Source organism: Micromesistius poutassou (assembly GCF_964030765.1).
Source record: "Micromesistius poutassou genome assembly, chromosome: 15".
Lineage (NCBI taxonomy): Eukaryota > Metazoa > Chordata > Actinopteri > Gadiformes > Gadidae > Micromesistius > Micromesistius poutassou.
Window position 1 is genome coordinate 19,156,885 of NC_140285.1, and position 10,193 is coordinate 19,167,077.

Below are 10,193 nucleotides of genomic sequence, written 5' to 3' on the forward strand. Positions count from 1 at the left end.
GATTGGAAATGCAAGTTTCAGTTAACACTCTGTCTCGGAGGTTAAGGCCGCACCTAACGATGAATGTCTTGCATATGAATGAAATGGAAACAACTGGGCCATTGACATTTTCAAACAGCTTTCCAAGCACAAGGAATGGGCGTTTACTCTCTCGTGGTGGGCTACCTTTTTAGATGAAAAAATTTGCTGTTTTTCCCACATTTAAATCAAGTTGAGAAGGAAAGAAGACTTCCTAGTTTCTTGTGAGCAGTAGTCAGACTCTATAAACGTTGTCCAACTTGCCCTAGACTAAGATAAACCTACCCCCAAATATTAATGCGAAAAAACAAAAATGAACGATTGCATGAAATTCCCGAGTCACATTTAATTTGTTTTTACCGCTTAACGGAGTGAAAGGCAAAAATGCTGCTGTGACCCGGAATTTCTGTGTCCTTGAACACCGAGTACTAACCACTACATGATCACGGCAAGTGAGACTACGATTCCAGGGGTTGAGCACGGCCCACCTCGTTACCAACAAGGAACCCTGACCGTCTAAAAGCCCAAATACAAACCTGCTACAAATTCTATGGTGGGCCTTATTTATTTCCTCTGCCAAAGTTGTTGACATCAAATAGATGCCGTGACATGGATTCAAACTATGGTTACTACGTCCACAACCCAGATTACAGATCAATGTACGATCACCCCATATGAATTTCCCATACCGGGAGTTGAACCCGGGCCGCCTGGGTGAAAACCAGGAATCCTGACCGCTAGACCATATGGGATTGAAAACATAAGTTTCAGTTAACACTCTGTCTCGGAGGTTAAGGCCGCACCTAACGATGAATGTCTTGCATATGAATGAAATGGAAACAACTGGGCCATTGACATTTTCAAACAGCTTTCCAAGCACAAGCAATGGGCGTTTACCCTCTCGTGCTGGGCTACCTTTGTAGACGAAAGAATTTGCTGTTTTTCCCACATTTAAATCAATTTGAGAAAGAAAGAAGACTACCTAGGTTCTTGAGCGCAGTAGTCAGACTCTATAAACGTTGTCCAACTTGCCCTAGACTAAGATAAACCTACCCCCAAATATTAATGCGAAAAAACAAAAATGAACGATTGCATGAAATTCCCGAGTTACATTTAATTTGTTTTTACCGCTTAACGGAGTGAAAGGCAAAAATGCTGCCGTGACCCGGAATTTCTGTGTCCTTGAACACCGAGTACTAACCACTACATGATCACGGCAAGTGAGACTACGATTCCAGGGGTTGAGCACGGCCCACCTCGTTACCAACAAGGAACCCTGACCATCTAAAAGCCCAAAAACAAACCAGCTACAAATTCTTTGGTGGGCCTTATTTATTTACTCTGCTGAAATCAAACAGATGCCGTGACCCGGATTCGAATGAGAGTTCCAACGACCACAACGCAGAGTAAACTTCAATGTACGATCACCCCATATGAAATTCCCATACCGGGAGTTGAACCCGGGCCGCCTGGGTGAAAACCAGGAATCCTGACCGCTAGACCATATGGGATTGGAAATGCAAGTTTCAGTTAACACTCTGTCTCGGAGGTTAAGGCCGCACCTAACGATGAATGTCTTGCATATGAATGAAATGGAAACAACTGGGCCATTGACATTTTCAAACAGCTTTCCAAGCACAAGGAATGGGCGTTTACTCTCTCGTGGTGGGCTACCTTTTTAGATGAAAAAATTTGCTGTTTTTCCCACATTTAAATCAAGTTGAGAAGGAAAGAAGACTTCCTAGTTTCTTGAGAGCCGTAGTCAGACTCTATAAACGTTGTCCAACTTGCCCTAGACTAAGATAAACCTACCCCCAAATATTAATGCGAAAAAACAAAAATGAACGATTGCATGAAATTCCCGAGTCACATTTAATTTGTTTTTACCGCTTAACGGAGTGAAAGGCAAAAATGCTGCCGTGACCCGGAATTTCTGTGTCCTTGAACACCGAGTACTAACCACTACATGATCACGGCAAGTGAGACTACGATTCCAGGGGTTGAGCACGGCCCACCTCGTTACCAACAAGGAACCCTGACCGTCTAAAAGCCAAAAAACAAACCAGCTACAAATTCTATGGTGGGCCTTATTTATTTCCTCTGCCAAAGTTGTTGACATCAAATAGATGCCGTGACATGGATTCAAACTATGGTTACTACGTCCACAACACAGAGAACTGACCAATAAACAATGACCGCATGTGAAATTCCCATACCGGGAGTTGAACCCGGGCCGCCTGGGTGAAAACCAGGAATCCTGACCGCTAGACCATATGGGATTGGAAACACAAGTTTCAGTTAACACTCTGTCTCGGAGGTTAAGGCCGCACCTAACGATGAATGTCTTGCATATGAATGAAATGGAAACAACTGGGCCATTGACATTTTCAAACAGCTTTCCAAGCACAAGCAATGGGCGTTTACCCTCTCGTGCTGGGCTACCTTTGTAGACGAAAGAATTTGCTGTTTTGCCCACATTTAAATCAATTTGAGAAAGAAAGAAGACTACCTAGGTTCTTGAGCGCAGTAGTCAGACTCTATAAACGTTGTCCAACTTGCCCTAGACTAAGATAAACCTACCCCCAAATATTAATGCGAAAAAACAAAAATGAACGATTGCATGAAATTCCCGAGTCACATTTAATTTGTTTTTACCGCTTAACGGAGTGAAAGGCAAAAATGCTGCCGTGACCCGGAATTTCTGTGTCCTTGAACACCGAGTACTAACCACTACATGATCACGGCAAGTGAGACTACGATTCCAGGGGTTGAGCACGGCCCACCTCGTTACCAACAAGGAACCCTGACCGTCTAAAAGCCCAAAAACAAACCAGCTACAAATTCTATGGTGGGCCTTATTTATTTCCTCTGCCAAAGTTGTTGACATCAAATAGATGCCGTGACATGGATTCAAACTATGGTTACTACGTCCACAACCCAGATTACAGATCAATGTACGATCACCCCATATGAAATTCCCATACCGGGAGTTGAACCCGGGCCGCCTGGGTGAAAACCAGGAATCCTGACCGCTAGACCATATGGGATTGAAAACATAAGTTTCAGTTAACACTCTGTCTCGGAGGTTAAGGCCGCACCTAACGATGAATGTCTTGCATATGAATGAAATGGAAACAACTGGGCCATTGACATTTTCAAACAGCTTTCCAAGCACAAGCAATGGGCGTTTACCCTCTCGTGCTGGGCTACCTTTGTAGACGAAAGAATTTGCTGTTTTTCCCACATTTAAATCAATTTGAGAAAGAAAGAAGACTACCTAGGTTCTTGAGCGCAGTAGTCAGACTCTATAAACGTTGTCCAACTTGCCCTAGACTAAGATAAACCTACCCCCAAATATTAATGCGAAAAAACAAAAATGAACGATTGCATGAAATTCCCGAGTTACATTTAATTTGTTTTTACCGCTTAACGGAGTGAAAGGCAAAAATGCTGCCGTGACCCGGAATTTCTGTGTCCTTGAACACCGAGTACTAACCACTACATGATCACGGCAAGTGAGACTACGATTCCAGGGGTTGAGCACGGCCCACCTCGTTACCAACAAGGAACCCTGACCGTTAAACCAAATGGGATGTACCGGATGTGGTTGACAGAAGCTTGACAGCGGCACTAGGGCTGCTCGATTATGGAAAAAATCATAATCACGATTATTTTGGTCAATATTGAAATTTCGATTATTCAAACGATTATTTTTGAGTTTGAAAACATGATGCATTTATTCATAATTTCTCTCCAAAATTTTTTTTTTTAAAATGACAACTTTGAAATTTACCCTTAAAAAAATACACAAAATGGTCAAATAGAAAATAAAGTCCAGATATGAATCCAGCTGTTGTGGAATTTCTATTAAAAAAACAAAAGAAAAAAAAACCTTCAACTCGATTATATTAGTTTGGTGATCGTTTCACTCTGAAATCCAAATCGCGATCAAAAATCGATTAATCGCCCAGCCCTAAGATGCGCCCTTCATCTAAAAGCCCAAAGCCGAACCTGCTACAAATTCTTTGGTGGGCCTTATTTATTTACTCTGCTGAAATCAAACAGATGCCGTGACCCGGATTCGAATGAGAGTTCCAGCGACCACAGATCAATGTACGATCACCCCATATGAAATTCCCATACCGGGAGTTGAACACGGGCCGCCTGGGTGAAAACCAGGAATCCTGACCACTAGACCATATGGGATTAGAAAAGCAAGTTTCAGTTAACACTCTCAGCAGCTTGACAGCGGCACTAGGGCTGCTCGATTATGGAAAAAATCATAATCACGATTATTTTGGTCAATATTGAAATCCTGATTATTCAAACGATTATTTTTGAGTTTGAAAACATGATGCATTTATTCATAATTTCTCTCCAAAAAATCTTTTTTTTAAATGACAACTTTGAAATTTACCCTTAAAAAAATACACAAAATGGTCAAATAGAAAATAAAGTCCAGATATGAATCCAGTTGTTCTAGAATTTCCATTAAAAAAACAATAACAAAAAAAAAAAACTCAAATCGATTATATTAGTTTGATGATCGTTTCACTCTGAAATCCAAATTGCGATCAAAATTCGATTAATGGCCCAGCCCTAAGATGCACCCTTCATCTAAAAGCCCAAAACCAAACCTGCTACAAATTCTTTGGTGGGCCTTATTTATTTCCTCTGCTGAAATCAAACAGATGCCGTAACCCGGATTCAAACGAGGGTTTCTGCAGCCACAACATAGAGTGCTGACCAATATACAATAACCCCATATGAAATTCCCATAGCGGGATTTGAACCGCCTAGGTGGAAAGCATGAATCCTGACCGCTAGACCATATGGGATGAGAAACAAAAGGTTCAGTTAACACTCTGTCTGGGAGGTTAAGGCCGCACCTAACGATAAATGTCTTGCATATGAATAAAATGGAAACAATTGGGCCATTGACATTTTCAAACAGCTTCCCAAGCACAAGGATGGGGCAACAATGGCAATGGCCTCCACCTGGAATGCTTGGAGGTCGGACATTGGAAATTCAACTGGGAAATTCAACCACCAACTTTGTCTGGAACACAGCATTAGGCTACTTTCCCACATCTAGACTGCCTCTAAGATAATGTCTTTGAGTTTCCTAAGCATTTTTTATAGACTTTTATAGACTACTTCAAATAAAGGTGTATTAAAGCTTTAAGCCTGAGGTACTGTCAACCAAATTAGTTGTTCCAATGTGAATTTCAACTGTGAGTTCAAAGGGCCTAAGAAGGAATTTATTATATTAACATTATCATGATATATATTACTTACCATCATTAGCTTCCAGTCGTCTGTCTACATCTGATGTCCCTCTCTCTTTGACTCCTCTCAAGCCTTTGGTTGAGGTGGCTTCATGTCCTTTACCTATGAAAATGTTCACAAAAAACATAAGTTACAAAAACGAACAGTGCGGTGTGTGTTAATTGCAAAATACAGTATATACATATACCAAAAACAAATATACTGATTAAAATAAGTAGAATAAAACAGTACAATAAAACATTATCAATATAAATGTACACACTAAAGACCACAGAGTCCAGTGTCTTCAGATTCTTCCTTTTAAGCGACCCTGCTCCATGCTCCATTGCAAACAGTAGTTTCCCAATCTTGGCCACCTGAAATGTTTTGTCAGTTTGGCGGTAATAATCGCAATGGACTCTTATGTCATGTCCCATAAAACGAGCTACTTGTTCCAGTTCTTGATTATCAAGGTCCAGAAGCTGGCATAAGGTAGCAACATCCTTTCTTAGTTTTGTTGACCTAAGGAGTTCTGGGTTGCTTGCCTTGCTCTCTTCAGCATATTTCCAAAGGCAGTCACACCCACGAATATTGGTTTCTGTTCCGATCTTGGCAAACAGAAATGGGTTGTCATCAGTTACGCCAACTTCCTTCCATTTTTCAATCATGAAGTCAAGAGAGGTTTTTGTGCTCTCAAGAAGGTGAATGGGCACTTTTCTACCTCTCTTTCCACGTGTCACTATCCGTGTCAGCCTGTGGCTCAGTTGTTTTTCCACTGCTGATAGGGTTTCATATATGTCCTTATTCACAGGACCAGTGTCGGCTTTTAGATATGTCTCCAAGGTTAAGCGTGATGCTTCTCCTTCACGCCTCTTATTAAATACTATTATTTGTGCGAGAAGGCTCTCAGTCAACTTTTTGTATGCTGTGGTGCTCGCACACTCTCTTAACTCCACCTTTGCCTCATCCTCAATTTTCCTCAGGTAGTTCTGCAGAGTAACAACGTCCTTTGTCAAAGGTACACTGTCTTCTTTGTTCCACCTCTGTTGTTCCATTGTGCTGTGAGCATTGGCTAACACGAAAGTGGACCAAGAGTTATCTAGCAGCTACTTAAACTTCTTGGCCCTCTTCTCAGTTAAAACATCTGTCATCGAACAATGTCCAATCCAGGCTTCTGTTGCCCCTTTGAGAGAAAATCCAATTTTGACAGCAGTAGATGGCTTTCCATATTCGTTGGTTTCTGCGCTGTAGTTTGACACCCTCCTGGCTGCTTTTACTAGCCTGGTGCTACCAGACCATCGTACTTCATTTCATTTGTACAGAAGGTCTGGAACTGCTGTAATTGGCGAACGTTCACTCACTTGGAGGCGGGTGTCTGTTGAAGTTCAAAACTATTGGATCTGCCCAGTGCCACTCTGGATCTGCCATAACCAATCGCAGCGTTTGGTCGTGACGTATGTCATACGCCGGAACCGGCCGGAAACTACGTTGCGCGCATGCGCAGGCTGTGTACACAAACAAAACAAGATGAAGCGTGAAGAAGTCTGTCAACGATAGCTGCAGGTTTTGTTCATCTAATTTTAGAGTTCAAGGAACAATTACAAATTCTACATTAATATTCGTAAGGACAGAGATAGTGTTTGCAGTCAACTGTCGAGGCTGGGTCTTGTCATTGACAATACGTCGCTACTTCGACGTCATCGTTCTCAGCCACTTCCTCTGTTCGCTGATTGGTCACACAGAAATTTGTTCGGGCAAAATCCCACTAACAAGCCCCAGCCCCAGACTGACTACTGAAGGGAAAATGAAATTTGGGCGGAAGTAGGTGGGCGGGCGGAGCCAGGCTATGCTTTTACTGCTAGGTCAAACTTTGTTGGATCACATATATCTTTTAGACTTTTCACACGCTTGTCAATCTTCTTTGCATCCAACACAAACCGTCCCAGTTTTCTCATCTTTTGTGCGATGTATCTATGTTGATGTTACGGCCTTGAGCCGACCGCATTGTCTCCCCTCACTCTGTATGCACTACCCCTCCTGTTTTCCCCAAAGCAGCTCAAGTGGGCGGGTCCACCCATCCCCTGATTAGCCCTGGCAGCTGAGTGGTGCGGGGCCCAGCCAACCAGAGAGCAACAGCACCGTGGAGGCGTATAAAAGCCTGATGCGCCCTACAAACAAAGGCAGACACCTGAGGGGTGTTCCACAAAGCCGGTTTTATCACTTACCCAGCTAAGTTAACCCAGGGTTAGCGGCAACCCTAGGTTTTCCGTTCCAAAATGACCACGGCATGTAAGTTGCTATAGAAACATATGCTCTCAATCAAACCTGGTCGGAGCAGGTTTTGCGCAGGTTAAGTTTGGAAGATAACCTGGTTTTGCTCAGAGTAGGCTATCGTTTTTCCAGGCCATAAACCCACGAGACGCATTAATATGGAGTTTCACCAACTTGCAGGTCAGCATTATCTACTTTAAGTGTTCCCAAATGGCTCCGAAATTATCCTTGTTGACTTTTCATCTGGGTGTTATATTTCAGGACTTCCTAATGTAATTGGGTGCATTGAGGGCACACATCCAATGTGAGCAATACATTTCAACAGGGTGCGTTGTATTATGAACATATTATAGACCTCATATAATTGTTGTGCTTGTGCAAGATAGCTCAAAGTTTGTATTTGATCGCAGGGCAATTCGATGGGGATCTCCGAGATCGAGGGTATCAATGCCTCCCGACGCTCATCACCCCGTACCCTAATCCCGCTCCTGGACCACAGACAACATTTAACCTGGCGCACAGCAGAACCCGCGTTAAGATTGAAAATACATTCGGGATATTGAAGTCCAGATTCCAATGCCTACGTGGACTAAGAGTTTATCCGGAACGGGCATGCGATGTAATTGTTGCATGCGCCGTCCTCCACAATATAGCCACTCTGCGCAAAGAGATGCCTCCCCCCTTTGACCCGTTCCTCGAGGAGGAACACATTCCGCAAATGTTTGTAAGGGCTGACAAAGGATGCGAGACCACATTTGCAGAAATCATTTCAATAAAAAAAAAAAAAAAACACCAAATACTGTTTTCTTCCATAATTGTTATTCTTTAGTTGCTGAGGGAGGAAAAAGAATAATTAGTACCTATAGAAGAAATGTACCTCTACATCTCATGGTAATATACAATTATTATCAGGCCCATATGCTATATAAATATAATAATGGTGGAGAAGAGCTTAAGAAGGCAAGTCACCTCTCCCCTTTAGACTGTAGCCTGGAATGCCAAAAGACCTATAGATTAACTTGCTTGTGTTTACCCACTGACATAGAGGTCAAGGATCAGGGTGAATTGAGGTTAGTCTAGGGACAGAGACCAACTGGACACTCCAATCTAGTGTCGTAAAACTGTTGAACCTGTTGGAAAAGCAGCTGAACCATTCCCAAAAATCCTAGCAAGCAGAATGCGGGCCAAGAGAGAAACTAGAAAAACAACAGACTGTGAAACTAGTTAAACATTGTATGAACAGGGGATATCGTAAATAACAACACTCTTGATGGCCAGAAAGGAGATATAAGGAGGTGCCCGTGACCAGCTCGGGAGTTCTTTGTCAAACCAACTCGGCTTTGCTCTTACTTGTTCGCGAGTAAAAATCAAGTCTTTTGTCATTCTTGCTCCGGTCTCCTCGAACTCTCTTGTTTAAAGTTTATCTACCACATACCTTGAATAGCAATATCATCATCGTCCACTTTGAATTTCTGCTCGAGATCGTTAAAATATGCGGCCCGTTTTCGCCATTTTGATCAGGATTTCCATGATCCATACATCACGTCTTTATAGGTTTGCCGTGAACGCGCACAACCCTGTGTTAACCAACCCCGTGTTGATTGAACTAATTCATAACCGGTGCTGTGGAACCGACAGCTCTGGGTTAGTCGGCACAAGATCAATCAACCTAGAGTTCAGCGTTAACTCTGTGTTTGTTAAACCTCCGTTCTTGGAACACCCCTCTGTAGGGAATCAAGGCTTGTTGTCGCTTTCTGTGGGTTGCAAGAGTTTGTGTGTGTGTGTGTGTGTGTGTTCCCAGATTTGGGGCCAGGGTAAGAAGAATCTCTAAAATACTGATTGTTCACTTGCACTCACATTTAGGTTTTACACTGGTTAGACACACTAGGTTTAGGGGGTGCTGTTCATTTGTATTTCTGTTTCGTTATGTGCTAGAGTAGTCAGTTAGGTTTTGTTTTAGGACTATTCAGGTTTAGTTGTTAGATAGGTAGCTCCACTTTTGTTTTAAGGAGTTCTCTTTTTGTTATATTTGTTTATTTTCTTTAACAGCACCTAACGGCCCTTTTCTGTTGATTGTTCCCATCTATTCCTTTGTCGGATTGCAATAAAACACTATAATTACAATCCCAATACACGGGGTTGTGTGTGTTACTTCCCTTTCCCCCCCTAACGAGGAGGGTTCGTAACATACTTGGGGGCTCGTCCGGGATCTTTACCCGTTAAAGGGGTCCCGGGATTGTGTATTTATTATATTTCCCTTGGCGTAGTGGGTATGATTATTTGATTATTGGTTGCGTGTATGGCGACGGGGTTTGATTTGCATGGGTTTTTGGCCAACCCGTCGTATGAAAGCTTCAGTAGCTGTAGGAAGGATGATCTCGTCCAAATCGCAGCCCATTTCAGTTTGGGGCATTCCCGGCAGATCCTTAAAAGGGATCTTCAAGGATTGGTACTTGGCGAGTTACTGGAACGGGAGCTTGTCATGCTGCCGGCGCAGGCAGTGCCGACTGAGCGGACGGGTGCTCATGGAGAAAAGGACAGCCGCGAGAGCGTGCAAGGGGTACTGGCAGGGGAGCCACCAAAAACTCCTGTCACGATGCCCAGGTACGATCCTCTCTCGTCAGCGAGCACAGGCT

General features: G+C 43.0%; 5 non-coding genes across 5 annotated transcripts; all 5 read right to left on the minus strand.

Moving 5' to 3' along the window:
- Nucleotides 1-698: 698 nt before the first annotated feature.
- AC3HAE_030173 (transfer RNA glutamic acid (anticodon UUC)) lies at nucleotides 699-770 on the minus strand. The gene has a single exon. It is a non-coding gene; the product is annotated as a tRNA-Glu (tRNA).
- Nucleotides 771-1,457: 687 nt separating this feature from the next.
- On the minus strand, nucleotides 1,458-1,529 carry AC3HAE_030175 (transfer RNA glutamic acid (anticodon UUC)). The gene has a single exon. It is a non-coding gene; the product is annotated as a tRNA-Glu (tRNA).
- Nucleotides 1,530-2,225: 696 nt separating this feature from the next.
- Nucleotides 2,226-2,297, minus strand: AC3HAE_030176 (transfer RNA glutamic acid (anticodon UUC)). The gene has a single exon. It is a non-coding gene; the product is annotated as a tRNA-Glu (tRNA).
- Nucleotides 2,298-2,993: 696 nt separating this feature from the next.
- AC3HAE_030177 (transfer RNA glutamic acid (anticodon UUC)) lies at nucleotides 2,994-3,065 on the minus strand. The gene has a single exon. It is a non-coding gene; the product is annotated as a tRNA-Glu (tRNA).
- Nucleotides 3,066-4,152: 1,087 nt separating this feature from the next.
- On the minus strand, nucleotides 4,153-4,224 carry AC3HAE_030178 (transfer RNA glutamic acid (anticodon UUC)). The gene has a single exon. It is a non-coding gene; the product is annotated as a tRNA-Glu (tRNA).
- Between the last annotated feature and the right edge of the window lie 5,969 nt (nucleotides 4,225-10,193).